This window comes from Scyliorhinus torazame, chromosome 24, assembly GCF_047496885.1.
Source record: "Scyliorhinus torazame isolate Kashiwa2021f chromosome 24, sScyTor2.1, whole genome shotgun sequence".
Classification (NCBI taxonomy): domain Eukaryota; kingdom Metazoa; phylum Chordata; class Chondrichthyes; order Carcharhiniformes; family Scyliorhinidae; genus Scyliorhinus; species Scyliorhinus torazame.
Genome location: NC_092730.1, coordinates 22,340,862 through 22,360,692, shown reverse-complemented (window position 1 = coordinate 22,360,692; position 19,831 = coordinate 22,340,862).

The following is a 19,831-nucleotide window of genomic DNA, read 5'->3' as shown; positions in this document are numbered from 1 at the left end:
ATTAAACACTCTCTCACTGATAACACACCCCAATATCTCTCTCTGTATTAAACACTCCCTCACTGATAACAAACCCCAATATCTCTCTCTGTATTAAACACTCTATCACTGATAACACTCCCCAATATCTCTGTCTGTATTAAACACTCTCTCACTGATAACACACCCCAATATCTCTCTCTGTATTAAACACTCTCTCACTGATAACACACCCCAATATCTCTGTCTGTATTAAACACTCCCTCACTGATAACAAACCCCAATATCTCTCTCTGTATTAAACACTCTCTCACTGATAACACTCCCCAATATCTCTGTCTGTATTAAACACTCTCTCACTGATAACACACCCCAATATCTCTGTCTGTATTAAACACTCTCTCACTGATAACACACCCCAATATCTCTCTCTGTATTAAACACTCCCTCACTGATAACACACCCCAATATCTCTGTCTGTATTAAACACTCCCTCACTGATAACACACCCCAATATCTCTCTCTGTATTAAACACTCCCTCACTGATAACACACCCCAATATCTCTGTCTGTATTAAACACTCCCTCACTGATAACACACCCCAATATCTCTGTATGTATTAAACACTCCCTCACTGATAACACACCCCAATATCTCTCTCTGTATTAAACACTCTCTCACTGATAACACACCCCAATATCTCTCTCTGTATTAAACACTCCCTCACTGATAACACTCCCCAATATCTCTCTCTGTATTAAACACTCTCTCACTGATAACACACCCCAATATCTCTCTCTGTATTAAACACTCCCTCACTGATAACACACCCCAATATCTCTCTCTGTATTAAACACTCTCTCACTGATAAAACACCACAATATCTCTCTCTCTGTATTAAACACTCTCTCACTGATAACACACCCCAATATCTCTCTCTCTGTATTAAACACTCTCTCACTGATAACACACCCCAATATCTCTCTCTGTATTAAACACTCCCTCACTGATAACACACCCCAATATCTCTCTCTCTGTATTAAACACTCTGTCACTGATAACACACCCCAATATCTCTCTCTGTATTAAACACTCCCTCACTGATAACACACCCCAATATCTCTCTCTCTGGATTAAACACTCTCTCACTGATAACACTCCCCAATATCTCTCTCTGTATTAAACACTCTCTCACTGATAACACACCCCAATATCTCTCTCTCTGTATTAAACACTCTCTCACTGATAACACACCCCAATATCTCTCTCTGTATTAAACACTCCCTCACTGATAACACTCCCCAATATCTCTCTCTCTGTATTAAACACTCTCTCACTGATAGCACACCCCAATATCTCTGTCTGTATTAAACACTCCCTCACTGATAACACTCCCCAATATCTCTCTCTGTATTAAACACTCTCTCACTGATAACACACCCCAATATCTCTCTCTGTATTAAACAATCTCTCACTAATAACACACCCCAATATCTCTCTCTGTATTAAACACTCCCTCACTGATAACACACCCCAATATCTCTCTCTCTGTATTAAACACTCTCTCACTGATAACACACCCCAATATCTCTCTCTGTATTAAACACTCCCTCACTGATAACAAACCCCAATATCTCTCTCTGTATTAAACACTCTCTCACTGATAACACTCCCCAATATCTCTGTCTGTATTAAACACTCTCTCACTGATAACACACCCCAATATCTCTCTCTGTATTAAACACTCTCTCACTGATAACACACCCCAATATCTCTGTCTGTATTAAACACTCCCTCACTGATAACAAACCCCAATATCTCTCTCTGTATTAAACACTCTCTCACTGATAACACTCCCCAATATCTCTGTCTGTATTAAACACTCTCTCACTGATAACACACCCCAATATCTCTGTCTGTATTAAACACTCTCTCACTGATAACACACCCCAATATCTCTGTCTGTATTAAACACTCTCTCACTGATAACACACCCCAATATCTCTGTCTGTATTAAACACTCTCTCACTGATAACACACCCCAATATCTCTGTCTGTATTAAACACTCCCTCACTGCTAACACACCCCAATATCTCTCTGTCTGTATTAAACACTCTCTCACTGATAACACACCCCAATATCTCTGTCTGTATTAAACACTCTCTCACTGATAACACACCCCAATATCTCTCTCTGTATTAAACACTCTCTCACTGATAACACTCCCCAATATCTCTCTCTCTGTATTAAACACTCCCTCACTGATAACACACCCCAATATCTCTCTCTGTATTAAACACTCTCTCACTGATAACACTCCCCAATATCTCTCTCTCTGTATTAAACACTCCCTCACTGATAACACACCCCAATATCTCTCTCTGTATTAAACACTCTCTCACTGATAACACACCCCAATATCTCTCTCTGTATTAAACACTCCCTCACTGATAACACACCCCAATATCTCTGTCTGTATTAAACACTCCCTCACTGATAACACACCCCAATATCTCTCTCTGTGTATTAAACACTCTCTCACTGATAACACTCCCCAATATCTCTGTCTGTATTAAACACTCCCTCACTGATAGCACACCCCAATATCTCTGTCTGTATTAAACACTCCCTCACTGATAACACTCCCCAATATCTCTCTCTGTATTAAACACTCTCTCACTGATAACACACCCCAATATCTCTCTCTGTATTAAACAATCTCTCACTAATAACACACCCCAATATCTCTCTCTGTATTAAACACTCCCTCACTGATAACACACCCCAATATCTCTCTCTCTGTATTAAACACTCTCTCACTGATAACACACCCCAATATCTCTCTCTGTATTAAACACTCCCTCACTGATAACAAACCCCAATATCTCTCTCTGTATTAAACACTCTCTCACTGATAACACTCCCCAATATCTCTGTCTGTATTAAACACTCTCTCACTGATAACACACCCCAATATCTCTCTCTGTATTAAACACTCTCTCACTGATAACACACCCCAATATCTCTGTCTGTATTAAACACTCCCTCACTGATAACAAACCCCAATATCTCTCTCTGTATTAAACACTCTCTCACTGATAACACTCCCCAATATCTCTGTCTGTATTAAACACTCTCTCACTGATAACACACCCCAATATCTCTGTCTGTATTAAACACTCTCTCACTGATAACACACCCCAATATCTCTGTCTGTATTAAACACTCTCTCACTGATAACACACCCCAATATCTCTGTCTGTATTAAACACTCTCTCACTGATAACACACCCCAATATCTCTGTCTGTATTAAACACTCCCTCACTGCTAACACACCCCAATATCTCTCTGTCTGTATTAAACACTCTCTCACTGATAACACACCCCAATATCTCTGTCTGTATTAAACACTCTCTCACTGATAACACACCCCAATATCTCTCTCTGTATTAAACACTCTCTCACTGATAACACTCCCCAATATCTCTCTCTCTGTATTAAACACTCCCTCACTGATAACACACCCCAATATCTCTCTCTGTATTAAACACTCTCTCACTGATAACACTCCCCAATATCTCTCTCTCTGTATTAAACACTCCCTCACTGATAACACACCCCAATATCTCTCTCTGTATTAAACACTCTCTCACTGATAACACACCCCAATATCTCTCTCTGTATTAAACACTCCCTCACTGATAACACACCCCAATATCTCTGTCTGTATTAAACACTCCCTCACTGATAACACACCCCAATATCTCTCTCTGTGTATTAAACACTCTCTCACTGATAACACTCCCCAATATCTCTGTCTGTATTAAACACTCCCTCACTGATAACACACCCCAATATCTCTGTCTGTATTAAACACTCCCTCACTGATAACACACCCCAATATCTCTCTCTGTATTAAACACTCTCTCACTGATAACACACCCCAATATCTCTCTCTGTATTAAACACTCCCTCACTGATAACACACCCCAATATCTCTGTCTGTATTAAACACTCTCTCACTGATAACACACCCCAATATCTCTCTCTCTGTATTAAACACTCTCTCACTGATAACACTCCCCAATATCTCTGTCTGTATTAAACACTCCCTCACTGATAACACACCCCAATATATCTGTCTGTATTAAACACTCCCTCACTGATAACACACCCCAATATCTCTCTCTGTATTAAACACTCCCTCACTGATAACACACCCCAATATCTCTCTCTGTATGAAACACTCCCTCACTGATAACACACCCCAAAATCTCTGTCTGTATTAAACACTCCCTCACTGATAACACACCCCAATATCTCTCTCTGTATTAAACACTCCCTCACTGATAACACACCCCAATATATCTCTCTCTGTATTAAACACTCCCTCACTGATAACACACCCCAATATCTCTCTCTGTATTAAACACTCCCTCACTGATAACACTCCCCAATATCTCTCTCTGTATTAAACACTCTCTCACTGATAACACACTGCAATATCTCTGTCTGTATTAAACACTCCCTCACTGATAACACACTCCAATATCTCTGTCTGTATTAAACACTCCCTCACTGATAACACACCCCAATATCTCTCTCTGTATTAAACACTCTCTCACTGATAACACACCCCAATATCTCTGTCTGTATTAAACACTCCTTCACTGATAACACACCCCAATATCTCTCTCTGTATTAAACACTCTCTCACTGATAACACACCCCAATATCTCTGTCTGTATTAAACACTCCCTCACCGATAACACACCCCAATATCTCTCTCTGTATTAAACACTCTCTCACTGATAACACACCCCAATATCTCTCTCTCTGTATTAAACACTCCCTCACTGATAACACACCCCAATATCTCTCTCTGTATTAAACACTCTCTCACTGATAACACACCCCAATATCTCTCTCTCTGTATTAAACACTCCCTCACTGATAACACACCCCAATATCTCTCTCTGTATTAAACACTCTCTCACTGATAACACACCCCAATATCTCTGTCTGTATTAAACACTCCCTCACTGATAACACACCCCAATATCTCTGTCTGTATTAAACACTCCCTCACCGATAACACACCCCAATATCTCTCTCTGTATTAAACACTCTCTCACTGATAACACACCCCAATATCTCTGTCTGTATTAAAAACTCCCTCACTGATAACACACCCCAATATCTCTCTCTGTATTAAACACTCCCTCACTGATAACACACCCCAATATCTCTGTCTGTATTAAACACTCCCTCACTGATAACACACCCCAATATCTCTCTCTGTATTAAACACTCTCTCACTGATAACACACCCCAATATCTCTCTCTCTGTATTAAACACTCCCTCACTGATAACACACCCCAATATCTCTCTCTGTATTAAACACTCTCTCACTGATAACACACCCCAATATCTCTCTCTGTATTAAACACTCCCTCACTGATAACACACCCCAATATCTCTGTCTGTATTAAACACTCCCTCACTGATAACACACCCCAATATCTCTCTCTGTGTATTAAACACTCTCTCACTGATAACACTCCCCAATATCTCTGTCTGTATTAAACACTCCCTCACTGATAACACACCCCAATATCTCTGTCTGTATTAAACACTCCCTCACTGATAACACACCCCAATATCTCTCTCTGTATTAAACACTCCCTCACTGATAACACACCCCAATATCTCTCTCTGTATGAAACACTCCCTCACTGATAACACTCCCCAAAATCTCTGTCTGTATTAAACACTCCCTCACTGATAACACAACCCAATATCTCTCTCTGTATTAAACACTCCCTCACTGATAACACACCCCAATATCTCTCTCTCTGTATTAAACACTCCCTCACTGATAACACACCCCAATATCTCTCTCTGTATTAAACACTCCCTCACTGATAACACTCCCCAATATCTCTCTCTGTATTAAACACTCTCTCACTGATAACACACCCCAATATCTCTGTCTGTATTAAACACTCCATCACTGATAACACACCCCAATATCTCTGTCTGTATTAAACACTCCCTCACTGATAACACACCCCAATATCTCTCTCTGTATTAAACACTCTCTCACTGATAACACATCCCAATATCTCTGTCTGTATTAAACACTCTCTCACTGATAACACACCCCAATATCTCTCTCTGTATTAAACACTCTCTCACTGATAACACACCCCAATATCTCTGTCTGTATTAAACACTCCCTCACTGATAACACACCCCAATATCTCTCTCTGTATTAAACACTCTCTCACTGATAACACACCCCAATATCTCTCTCTCTGTATTAAACACTCCCTCACTGATAACACACCCCAATATCTCTCTCTGTATTAAACACTCTCTCACTGATAACACACCCCAATATCTCTCTCTCTGTATGAAACACTCCCTCACTGATAACACACCCCAATATCTCTCTCTGTATTGAACACTCTCTCACTGATAACACACCCCAATATCTCTGTCTGTATTAAACACTCCCTCACTGATAACACACCCCAATATCTCTGTCTGTATTAAACACTCCCTCACTGATAACACACCCCAATATCTCTCTCTGTATTAAACACTCTCTCACTGATAACACACCCCAATATCTCTGTCTGTATTAAACACTCCCTCACTGATAACACACCCCAATATCTCTCTCTGTATTAAACACTCCCTCACTGATAACACACCGCAATATCTCTGTCTGTATTAAACACTCCCTCACTGATAACACACCCCAATATCTCTCTCTGTATTAAACACTCTCTCACTGATAACACACCCCAATATCTCTCTCTCTGTATTAAACACTCCCTCACTGATAACACACCCCAATATCTCTCTCTGTATTAAACACTCTCTCACTGATAACACACCCCAATATCTCTGTCTGTATTAAACACTCTCTCACTGATAACACACCCCAATATCTCTCTCTGTATTAAACACTCCCTCACTGATAACACACCCCAATATCTCTGTCTGTATTAAACACTCCCTCACTGATAACACACCCCAATATCTCTGTCTGTATTAAACACTCTCTCACTGATAACACACCCCAATATCTCTCTCTGTATTAAACACTCCCTCACTGATAACACACCCCAATATCTCTGTCTGTATTAAACACTCTCTCACTGATAACACACCCCAATATCTCTGTCTGTATTAAACACTCCCTCACTGATAACACACCCCAATATCTCTGTCTGTATTAAACACTCTCTCACTGATAACACACCCCAATATCTCTGTCTGTATTAAACACTCCCTCACTGATAACACACCCCAATATCTCTGTCTGTATTAAACACTCTCTCACTGATAACACACCCCAATATCTCTGTCTGTATTAAACACTCCTTCACTGATAACACACCCCAATATCTCTCTCTGTATTAAACACTCTCTCACTGATAACACACCCCAATATCTCTGTCTGTATTAAACACTCCCTCACCGATAACACACCCCAATATCTCTCTCTGTATTAAACACTCTCTCACTGATAACACACCCCAATATCTCTCTCTCTGTATTAAACACTCCCTCACTGATAACACACCCCAATATCTCTCTCTGTATTAAACACTCTCTCACTGATAACACACCCCAATATCTCTCTCTCTGTATTAAACACTCCCTCACTGATAACACACCCCAATATCTCTCTCTGTATTAAACACTCTCTCACTGATAACACACCCCAATATCTCTGTCTGTATTAAACACTCCCTCACTGATAACACACCCCAATATCTCTGTCTGTATTAAACACTCCCTCACCGATAACACACCCCAATATCTCTCTCTGTATTAAACACTCTCTCACTGATAACACACCCCAATATCTCTGTCTGTATTAAAAACTCCCTCACTGATAACACACCCCAATATCTCTCTCTGTATTAAACACTCCCTCACTGATAACACACCCCAATATCTCTGTCTGTATTAAACACTCCCTCACTGATAACACACCCCAATATCTCTCTCTGTATTAAACACTCTCTCACTGATAACACACCCCAATATCTCTCTCTCTGTATTAAACACTCCCTCACTGATAACACACCCCAATATCTCTCTCTGTATTAAACACTCTCTCACTGATAACACACCCCAATATCTCTCTCTGTATTAAACACTCCCTCACTGATAACACACCCCAATATCTCTGTCTGTATTAAACACTCCCTCACTGATAACACACCCCAATATCTCTCTCTGTGTATTAAACACTCTCTCACTGATAACACTCCCCAATATCTCTGTCTGTATTAAACACTCCCTCACTGATAACACACCCCAATATCTCTGTCTGTATTAAACACTCCCTCACTGATAACACACCCCAATATCTCTCTCTGTATTAAACACTCCCTCACTGATAACACACCCCAATATCTCTCTCTGTATGAAACACTCCCTCACTGATAACACTCCCCAAAATCTCTGTCTGTATTAAACACTCCCTCACTGATAACACACCCCAATATCTCTCTCTGTATTAAACACTCCCTCACTGATAACACACCCCAATATCTCTCTCTCTGTATTAAACACTCCCTCACTGATAACACACCCCAATATCTCTCTCTGTATTAAACACTCCCTCACTGATAACACTCCCCAATATCTCTCTCTGTATTAAACACTCTCTCACTGATAACACACCCCAATATCTCTGTCTGTATTAAACACTCCATCACTGATAACACACCCCAATATCTCTGTCTGTATTAAACACTCCCTCACTGATAACACACCCCAATATCTCTCTCTGTATTAAACACTCTCTCACTGATAACACATCCCAATATCTCTGTCTGTATTAAACACTCTCTCACTGATAACACACCCCAATATCTCTCTCTGTATTAAACACTCTCTCACTGATAACACACCCCAATATCTCTGTCTGTATTAAACACTCCCTCACTGATAACACACCCCAATATCTCTCTCTGTATTAAACACTCTCTCACTGATAACACACCCCAATATCTCTCTCTCTGTATTAAACACTCCCTCACTGATAACACACCCCAATATCTCTCTCTGTATTAAACACTCTCTCACTGATAACACACCCCAATATCTCTCTCTCTGTATGAAACACTCCCTCACTGATAACACACCCCAATATCTCTCTCTGTATTGAACACTCTCTCACTGATAACACACCCCAATATCTCTGTCTGTATTAAACACTCCCTCACTGATAACACACCCCAATATCTCTGTCTGTATTAAACACTCCCTCACTGATAACACACCCCAATATCTCTCTCTGTATTAAACACTCTCTCACTGATAACACACCCCAATATCTCTGTCTGTATTAAACACTCCCTCACTGATAACACACCCCAATATCTCTCTCTGTATTAAACACTCCCTCACTGATAACACACCGCAATATCTCTGTCTGTATTAAACACTCCCTCACTGATAACACACCCCAATATCTCTCTCTGTATTAAACACTCTCTCACTGATAACACACCCCAATATCTCTCTCTCTGTATTAAACACTCCCTCACTGATAACACACCCCAATATCTCTCTCTGTATTAAACACTCTCTCACTGATAACACACCCCAATATCTCTGTCTGTATTAAACACTCTCTCACTGATAACACACCCCAATATCTCTCTCTGTATTAAACACTCCCTCACTGATAACACACCCCAATATCTCTGTCTGTATTAAACACTCCCTCACTGATAACACACCCCAATATCTCTGTCTGTATTAAACACTCTCTCACTGATAACACACCCCAATATCTCTCTCTGTATTAAACACTCCCTCACTGATAACACACCCCAATATCTCTGTCTGTATTAAACACTCTCTCACTGATAACACACCCCAATATCTCTGTCTGTATTAAACACTCCCTCACTGATAACACACCCCAATATCTCTGTCTGTATTAAACACTCTCTCACTGATAACACACCCCAATATCTCTGTCTGTATTAAACACTCCCTCACTGATAACACACCCCAATATCTCTGTCTGTATTAAACACTCTCTCACTGATAACACACCCCAATATCTCTGTCTGTATTAAACACTCTCTCACTGATAACACACCCCAATATCTCTGTCTGTATTAAACACTCTCTCACTATAACACACCCCAATATCTCTGCCTGTATTAAACACTCTCTCACTGATCACACACCCCAATATCTCTCTCTGTATTAAACACTCTCTCACTGATCACACACCCCAATATCTCTCTCTGTATTAAACACTCCCTCACTGATAACACACCCCAATATCTCTCTCTGTATTAAACACTCTCTCACTGATAACACACCCCAATATCTCTCTCTGTATTAAACACTCCCTCACTGATAACACACCCCAATATCTCTGTCTGTATTAAACACTCTCTCACTGATAACACACCCCAATATCTCTGTCTGTATTAAACACTCCCTCACTGATAACACACCCCAATATCTCTCTCTGTATTAAACACTCCCTCACTGATAACACACCCCAATATCTCTCTCTGTATTAAACACTCCCTCACTGATAACACACCCCAATATCTCTCTCTCTGTATTAAACACTCCCTCACTGATAACACACCCCAATATCTCTGTCTGTATTAAACACTCTCTCACTGATAACACACCCCAATATCTCTCCCTGCATTAAACACTCTCTCACTGATAATACACCCCAATATCTCTGTCTGTATTAAACACTCTCTCACTGATAACACACCCCAATATCTCTCCCTGCATTAAACACTCTCTCACTGATAATACACCCCAATATCTCTGTCTGTATTAAACACTCCCTCACTGATAACACACCCCAATATCTCTGTCTGTATAAAACACTCCCTCACGGATAACACACCCCATTATCTCTCTCTGTATTAAACACTCCCTCACTGATAACAAACCCCAATATCTCTCTCTGTATTAAACACTCTCTCACTGATAACACACCCCAATATCTCTCCCTGCATTAAACACTCTCTCACTGATAATACACCCCAATATCTCTGTCTGTATTAAACACTCCCTCACTGATAACACACCCCAATATCTCTCTCTGTATGAAACACCCCCTCACTGATAACACACCCCAATATCTCTCCCTGCATTAAACACTCTCTCACTGATAATACACCCCAATATCTCTGTCTGTATTAAACACTCCCTCACTGATAACACACCCCAATATCTCTCTCTGTATTAAACACCCCCTCACTGATAACACACCCCAATATCTCTCCCTGCATTAAACACTCTCTCACTGATAATACACCCCAATATCTCTGTCTGTATTAAACACTCCCTCACTGATAACACACCCCAATATCTCTGTCTGTATTAAACACTCTCTCACTGATAACACACCCCAATATCTCTCTCTGTATTAAACACTCCCTCACAGATAACACACCCCAATATCTCTGTCTGTATTAAACACTCCCTCACTGATAACACACCCCAATATCTCTGTCTGTATTAAACACTCTCTCACTGATAACACACCCCAATATCTCTCTCTGTATTAAACACTCCCTCACTGATAACACACCCCAATATCTCTGTCTGTATTAAACACTCTCTCACTGATAACACACCCCAATATCTCTGTCTGTATTAAACACTCCCTCACTGATAACACACCCCAATATCTCTGTCTGTATTAAACACTCTCTCACTGATAACACACCCCAATATCTCTGTCTGTATTAAACACTCCCTCACTGATAACACACCCCAATATCTCTGTCTGTATTAAACACTCTCTCACTGATAACACACCCCAATATCTCTGTCTGTATTAAACACTCTCTCACTGATAACACACCCCAATATCTCTGTCTGTATTAAACACTCTCTCACTATAACACACCCCAATATCTCTGCCTGTATTAAACACTCTCTCACTGATCACACACCCCAATATCTCTCTCTGTATTAAACACTCTCTCACTGATCACACACCCCAATATCTCTCTCTGTATTAAACACTCCCTCACTGATAACACACCCCAATATCTCTCTCTGTATTAAACACTCTCTCACTGATAACACACCCCAATATCTCTCTCTGTATTAAACACTCCCTCACTGATAACACACCCCAATATCTCTGTGTGTATTAAACACTCTCTCACTGATAACACACCCCAGTATCTCTGTCTGTATTAAACACTCCCTCACTGATAACACACCCCAATATCTCTCTCTGTATTAAACACTCCCTCACTGATAACACACCCCAATATCTCTCTCTGTATTAAACACTCCCTCACTGATAACACACCCCAATATCTCTCTCTCTGTATTAAACACTCCCTCACTGATAACACACCCCAATATCTCTGTCTGTATTAAACACTCTCTCACTGATAACACACCCCAATATCTCTCCCTGCATTAAACACTCTCTCACTGATAATACACCCCAATATCTCTGTCTGTATTAAACACTCTCTCACTGATAACACACCCCAATATCTCTCCCTGCATTAAACACTCTCTCACTGATAATACACCCCAATATCTCTGTCTGTATTAAACACTCCCTCACTGATAACACACCCCAATATCTCTGTCTGTATAAAACACTCCCTCACGGATAACACACCCCATTATCTCTCTCTGTATTAAACACTCCCTCACTGATAACAAACCCCAATATCTCTCTCTGTATTAAACACTCTCTCACTGATAACACACCCCAATATCTCTCCCTGCATTAAACACTCTCTCACTGATAATACACCCCAATATCTCTGTCTGTATTAAACACTCCCTCACTGATAACACACCCCAATATCTCTCTCTGTATTAAACACCCCCTCACTGATAACACACCCCAATATCTCTCCCTGCATTAAACACTCTCTCACTGATAATACACCCCAATATCTCTGTCTGTATTAAACACTCCCTCACTGATAACACACCCCAATATCTCTCTCTGTATTAAACACCCCCTCACTGATAACACACCCCAATATCTCTCCCTGCATTAAACACTCTCTCACTGATAATACACCCCAATATCTCTGTCTGTATTAAACACTCCCTCACTGATAACACACCCCAATATCTCTGTCTGTATAAAACACTCCCTCACGGATAACACACCCCATTATCTCTCTCTGTATTAAACACTCCCTCACTGATAACAAACCCCAATATCTCTCTCTGTATTAAACACTCTATCACTGATAACACCTCCAAATTTCTCTGCCTGTATTAAACACTCCTTCACTGATAACACAACCCAATATCTCTCTCTGTGTTAAACACTCCCTCACTGATAACACACCCCAATATCTCTCTCTGTGTTAAACACTCCCTCACTGATAACACATCCCAATATCTCTCTCTGTATTAAACACTCCCTCACTGATAACAAACCCCAATATCTCTCTCTGTATTAAACACTCTCTCACTGATAACACACCCCAATATCTCTCTCTGTATTAAACACTCCCTCACTGATAACACACCCCAATATCTCTGTCTGTATTAAACACTTCCTCACTGATAAAACACCCCAATATCTCTGTCTGTATTCAACACTCCCTCACTGATAACAAACCCCAATATCTCTCTCTGTATTAAACACTCTCTCACTGATAACACACCCCAATATCTCTCTCTGTATTAAACACTCTCTCACTGATAACACACCCCAATATCTCTGTCTGTATTAAACACTCACTCACTGATAACACACCCCAATATCTCTCTCTGTATTAAACACTCCCTCACTGATAACACACCCCAATATCTCTGTCTGTATTAAACACTCCCTCACTGATAACACACCCCAATATCTCTCTCTGTATTAAACACTCTCTCACTGATAACACACCCCAATATCTCTCTCTGTATTAAACACTCTCTCACTGATAACACACCCCAATATCTCTTTCTGTATTAAACACTCTCTCACTGATAACACACCCCAATATCTCTCTCTGTATTAAACACTCTCTCACTGATAACACACCCCAATATCTCTGTCTGTATTAAACACTCCCTCACTGATAACACTCCCCAATATCTCTGTCTGTATTAAACACTCCCTCACTGATCACACCCCCCAATATCTCTCTCTGTGTTAAACACTCCCTCACTGATAACACACCCCAATATCTCTCTCTGTGTTAAACACTCCCTCACTGATAATACACCCCAATATCTCTCTCTGTATTAAACACTCCCTCACTGATAACAAACCCCAATATCTCTCTCTGTATTAAACACTCTCTCACTGATAACACACCCCAATATCTCTCTCTGTGTTAAACACTCCCTGACTGATAACACACCCCAAAATCTCTCTCTGTGTTAAACACTCCCTGACTGATAACACACCCCAAAATCTCTCTCTGTGTTAAACACTCCCTCACTGATAACACACCCCAATATCTCTCTCTGTATTAAACACTCCCTCACTGTTAACACACCCCAATATCTCTGTCTGTATTAAACACTCCCTCACGAATAACACACCCCAATATCTCTGTCTGTATTAAACACTCCCTCACTGATAACACACCCCAATATCTCTGTATTAAACACTCCCTCACTGATAACACACCCCAATATCTCTCTCTGTATTAAACACTCTCTCACTGATAACACACCCCAATATCTCTGTCTGTATTAAACACTCCCTCACTGATAACAAACCCCAATATCTCTCTGTATTATACACTCCCTCACTGATAACACCTCCAAATTTCTCTGTCTGTATTAAACACTCCTTCACTAATAACACACCCCAATATCTCTGTCTGTATTAAACACTCCCTCACTGATAACACACCCCAATATCTCTGTCTGTATTAAACACTCCCTCACTGATAACACACCCCAATATCTCTCTCTGTGTTAAACACTCTCTCACTGATAACACACCCCAATATCTCTCTCTGTATTAAACACTCCCTCACTGATAACACACCCCAATATCTCTCTCTGTGTTAAACACTCCCTCACTGATAACACACCCCAATATCCCTCAGTGTTATCAGACCCTTTCCCTCCATAATGTCTTGTCCACATATAATAATCTTTATTATTGTCACAAGTAGGCTTACATTAACACTGCAATGAGGTTACTGTGAAAATCCTCTCATTGCCACATTCCGGCCCCTGTTCGGGTACAGAGAGGGAGAATTCAGAATGTCCAATTCACCCAACAAGCACATCTTTCGGGACTTGTTGGAAGAAATCGGAGCACCCGGAGGAAACCCACGCCGACACGGGGAGAATGTGCAGACTCCGCACAGACAGTGACCCGAGCCGGGAATCGAGCCCGGGACCCCGGCGCTGTGAAGCAACAGTGCTAACCACTCAAATACCACGCCGCCTGGAAGACAGGGGAATTTATTCCTCTCTTTACCCCACTCTGGAGCTAGTTGCAATCAAACGGGAGATGTTATTGCCAATTGAACCCTTTTTCTTTTAAATTTAGAATGCCCATTCATTTTTTCCATTTGAGGGGCACTTTAGCGCGGCCAATCCACCTGCCCTGCACATCTTTGGGTTGTGGGGGCGAAACCCACGCAGACACGGGGATAATGTGCAAACTCCAACGGACAGTGACCCAGAGCTGGGATCGAACCTGGGACCTCGGCGCCGTGAGGCAGCAGTGCTAACCACTGTGCCACCGTGCCTCCCTGAACATATACACTTAACCGTGTGTAGGCTGGTATGAATAATTAGTTAGCTTGGTTCCCTAAGGTAACCAGGAGAGGCTAATTTCAATGCGAACATCAAGTTTTACAATTGACAACTCTTGTTGGTGACCATTACCACGTCAGTGAGGCTGGTTGACTTCCATGGGTCTATCGCTGGCCAATGAGGCTGATTCTGGAGCTAGCGGACTTTACGGGCGGGGTTGTCCGCTCCGACACCAATTCTCAACTGAGGTCAATGGACCTTTAAACGGTCCGTCAGATTGCCGACTCGCCCCTGACATTTCCCTCTGCGATGGGACGCGGAAACCTGCCCGTGTGCCACGTTGTATGCTGGTTGTCAAGTGGGATGCCTGGTTGCACACCCCTCGCCTGGGTGTGTGGCGCCTCCTCGCTTTCCCTTTCCATTTTGCCATTCTCGGACGGTTCTCAAACACAGCGAGTTGTTGTGATCTGGAAGGTGCTGCCTGAAAGGGCGGAGGAAGCAGATTCAACAGGAACTTTCCAAAAGGGGGGGATTGGGGAAGTACTTGACGAGGGGAAAGTCTGTTGTGGTGATGTGCATCACTGTAAATACACAAGGGGTTAATGTAGATACACTACAACTAAATAAACACTAGAGGGAGCACCAGAGACATCATGACACACAGACATTCCCAATCGGTCACGAAGATAGGACACGACCAATGGGCAGTCAAGACACACCCAGAGGTGACACTGCCACAAGGGGGCGACCCATATAAAAGGACCGGGCACACATGCTCTTTGCCCTTTCCATAGGCGACACTCAGAGAGACAGGGGCAGAGCAGGAAGCATCACACCCACCACGTGGCTTAGAGCAGACTGGTTAGTTCGACTGAGTTACTACAGGAAGATTAGCAGGAGAGTCGAACTCAAGTAGGAGAATTGTTAACTGTTCAATAAATGTGTTAAACCTATCTCCGAGTCTGAACCTTCCTTTGTCAGAGTATACATCAAGGAAGCAACTTATGCTACATGAAGAAGCAGAACACAACATGTTTCTGGTGCTCCCTCTAGTGTTTATTTAGTTCTAGTGTAGCTACATTAACCTCTTGTGTATTTACAGTGATGCACATCACCACAAATATCACCGCAAGATTGGGGCATCATCAGGTCTAGATTCCCTGCAGTGCAGAAGGAGGCCATTTGGCCCATCGAGTCTACACCGACCTTCCCAACGTACACCCTACCTAGGCCCACTCCCCATCCCCGTGACCCCCATAAACCCCACCAAACCTTGGGAAACTAAGAGGTGATTTATTGCGGCCAATCCACCCAACCTGCACGTCTTTGGACTGTGGGAGGAAACCGGAGCACCCGGAGGAAACCCACGCACACACGGGGGGGGACCGTACAGACTCTGCACAGACAGTCAACCGGGACCGGATTCGAATTCGGGTCCCTGGCGCTGTGAGGCAGCTGTGTTAACCCGGGTCCCTGGCGCGATGAGGCAGCAGCGCTAACCGCTATGCCACCCAAATGTGGAGGGGGGGGGCGGGTTTTTGACACATCTACAAACAGGTCCAGTACTGTGGGGAAGGAGGTTGTTTCTGGTGAGAGGCGGAGAGGTTTAGGGAGGGGATTCCAGAGCTCAGTGCCCCCCCCCAACCCCCCCAGGCAGCTGAAGGCACGGCCGCCCATGGCGGAGCGATGGGAATGGGGGGGAATGTTCGAGAGGCCTGTGCTCGCGACAGTAAGGTGGGAATGCGAGATATGTGCTGCTTTAAGAGTTTAGTAAAAGTTTCACAAGGCTGTGAATCAGCTGCCCTTTTCCCTCCACTAGGTGTCGCACCTCACCCTGGGTTGGTGTCAGTCTTTGTTGGTCAGGGTAGTTCCTGTTTCCCGTTCGATTCCTGAAGAGGTGGGTTCCAGAAACATACATAGACAAAGCCAATGATGCAAGACGATACTTTGAATGCGAGCATTTGCGGGCAATTAAGTCTTTGCAGGTCCAGACGGAGCAACTGGAGAGAGGGATAATTACAGGTTAAAGAGGTGTGAATTGTCTCACGCGAGGACAGTTGGTAGGATTTCGCAATCCCAGGCCAGATGGTGGGGGGTGAATGTGATTCAACATGAATCCAAGGTCCCGGTTGAGGCCGCACTCATGTGTGCGGAACTTGGCTATAAGTTTCTGCTCGGCGATTCTGCGTTGTCGTGCGTCCTGAAGGCCGCCTTGGAGAACGCTTACCTGGAAACTAACCTCTTCATTCACCCGAGGAAAGAGCAGTGCTCCGGAAGCTAGTGATTCGAAACAAACCTGTTGGGACTTTAACCTGGTGTTGTAAGACTTCTTACGGTGCCATTTTGAAGTGGAGTGGAGGGTGGGGTGTGGGGTAAATGGGGGTGGGTGAGGTTGGGCAAGGGAAAGGGCAGGCAAAATTCTCTCCAATGTATTGGGGCCCATATTTACCCCTCGCCCAACGTCACTTTGGAAAGAAAAGCAGTGTGTCTGGCCATCGATGTTTGTGGCATCTTGCTGTGCGGGCATTGGCAGCCACCTTGCCAGCCTTCTTTGAAAATGGGGGGGGGTGCTCGTTCGTGATAACACTTAGACATGTCCGCATACTATGTACCAATGGGTCTTCCAGAACCATTCTAGTCTAGGCGTTGTTGTCTTGGAGTGGAGGGGCGAGGGAGGGGTGAGGCGGTGCTCGGCATTGTCACTGGTCACTTAGAGATGGTCTCAGTGAAACAAGAAGTGCCTTCAAGTTAATGAAATGTCCAAAATGCTTTACCAGGGCATTATAATAATAATCTTTATTATTGTCACAGGTAGGCTTACATTAACGCTGCAATGAAGTTCCTGTGAAAATCCCCTCGTCGCCACACTCCGGCGCCTGTTCGGGTACACGGAGGGAGAATTCAGAATGTCCAAATCACCTAACTAGCACATCTTTCAGGACTTGTGAGAGGAAACCGGAGCACCCGGGGGAAACCCACGCAGACACGGGGGGGGAGAACGCGCAGACTCCGCACAGACAGTGACCCGAACCCGGGACCCTGGCGCTGTGAACTCATGGACTTTTGGTGTGTTTTAATGTGCTGTCACAGATCAGGTACAGCAGTATAGTCTTTTCATTTGAAGTCAGCTGGAAGTTAACAACTGACTCTTCGGGTCTCAAACCCCCAAAATAATTTCCACTTCTCTTTCAAATTCTGAAACTTCTCCTCTCATTTGCCAGTACTTCCCTGCATATAACACACCTGGGGTTTGCATCCTTATTTGTATTGGCACAATTTACAAAGCCATACCTCAAGAAATCATCTTCATTCTGCTTTGTTCCAGAGTTAAATTTCTCCTTCGTAAGCAGTTACCCAGAAGCCCTGGAGCTCAGTATAGAGACAACACAAATAAAGCTCTGTCCTTCCTTGGACTCTCCTGAGCAGCTCTCTCCAGCAGATTCTATTGCGTGATCCTGGCCAGTAGGTATTCTGCCTATTTGTGTCTCTTCCTTGTAACAGAACAATCCATTTTCACTGACCTCCTGCCTTGCTTCCTAACAGCTAGAAAGTGGAAGTAGCTCTCCTCCATGATTTGGCGGCAAAAGCACGTACGCACAGGACACTTGACGTCACGTGTGCGTGCAGGGCGCTTATGGGCACACGACTTTGCACAATCTACATTGCTTGCATTCAAAAGGCGGTAGCGGCCGCCATCCTAAATTTAAATGGCGGTAGCGACGTTTGGGCCCTTCGCCCGCGATCGGGACCACCGCGGAACTCCCCGGCACCCAACCATGGGTCGTGACCCGCACTTCGAAAAACCCTGGTGGACGGTATCGCTCTCCTTATCGGAGGAAAGATGTCAACGTGTGGGAAGTGGTTCAGAGAAGGTTTCCCAGACTTAACACCGGGAATGGGCGGGTTGTCCGATGAGGAAAGGGCGGAGGTCGGGTTCGTATCCGCTGGAGTTTAGAAGAGTGAGAGGCGACTCGATGGAAACCTTTCAGATACTGAGGGGGAGGATCTTGACAGGGAAAATAAGGGGGCAGCCCGTTTAAAACGGAGACAGGGGAGAAATGTTTTCTCTCAGAGGGTGGCGAGTCTCTGGAACTCTCTTCCTCGAGAGGCGGC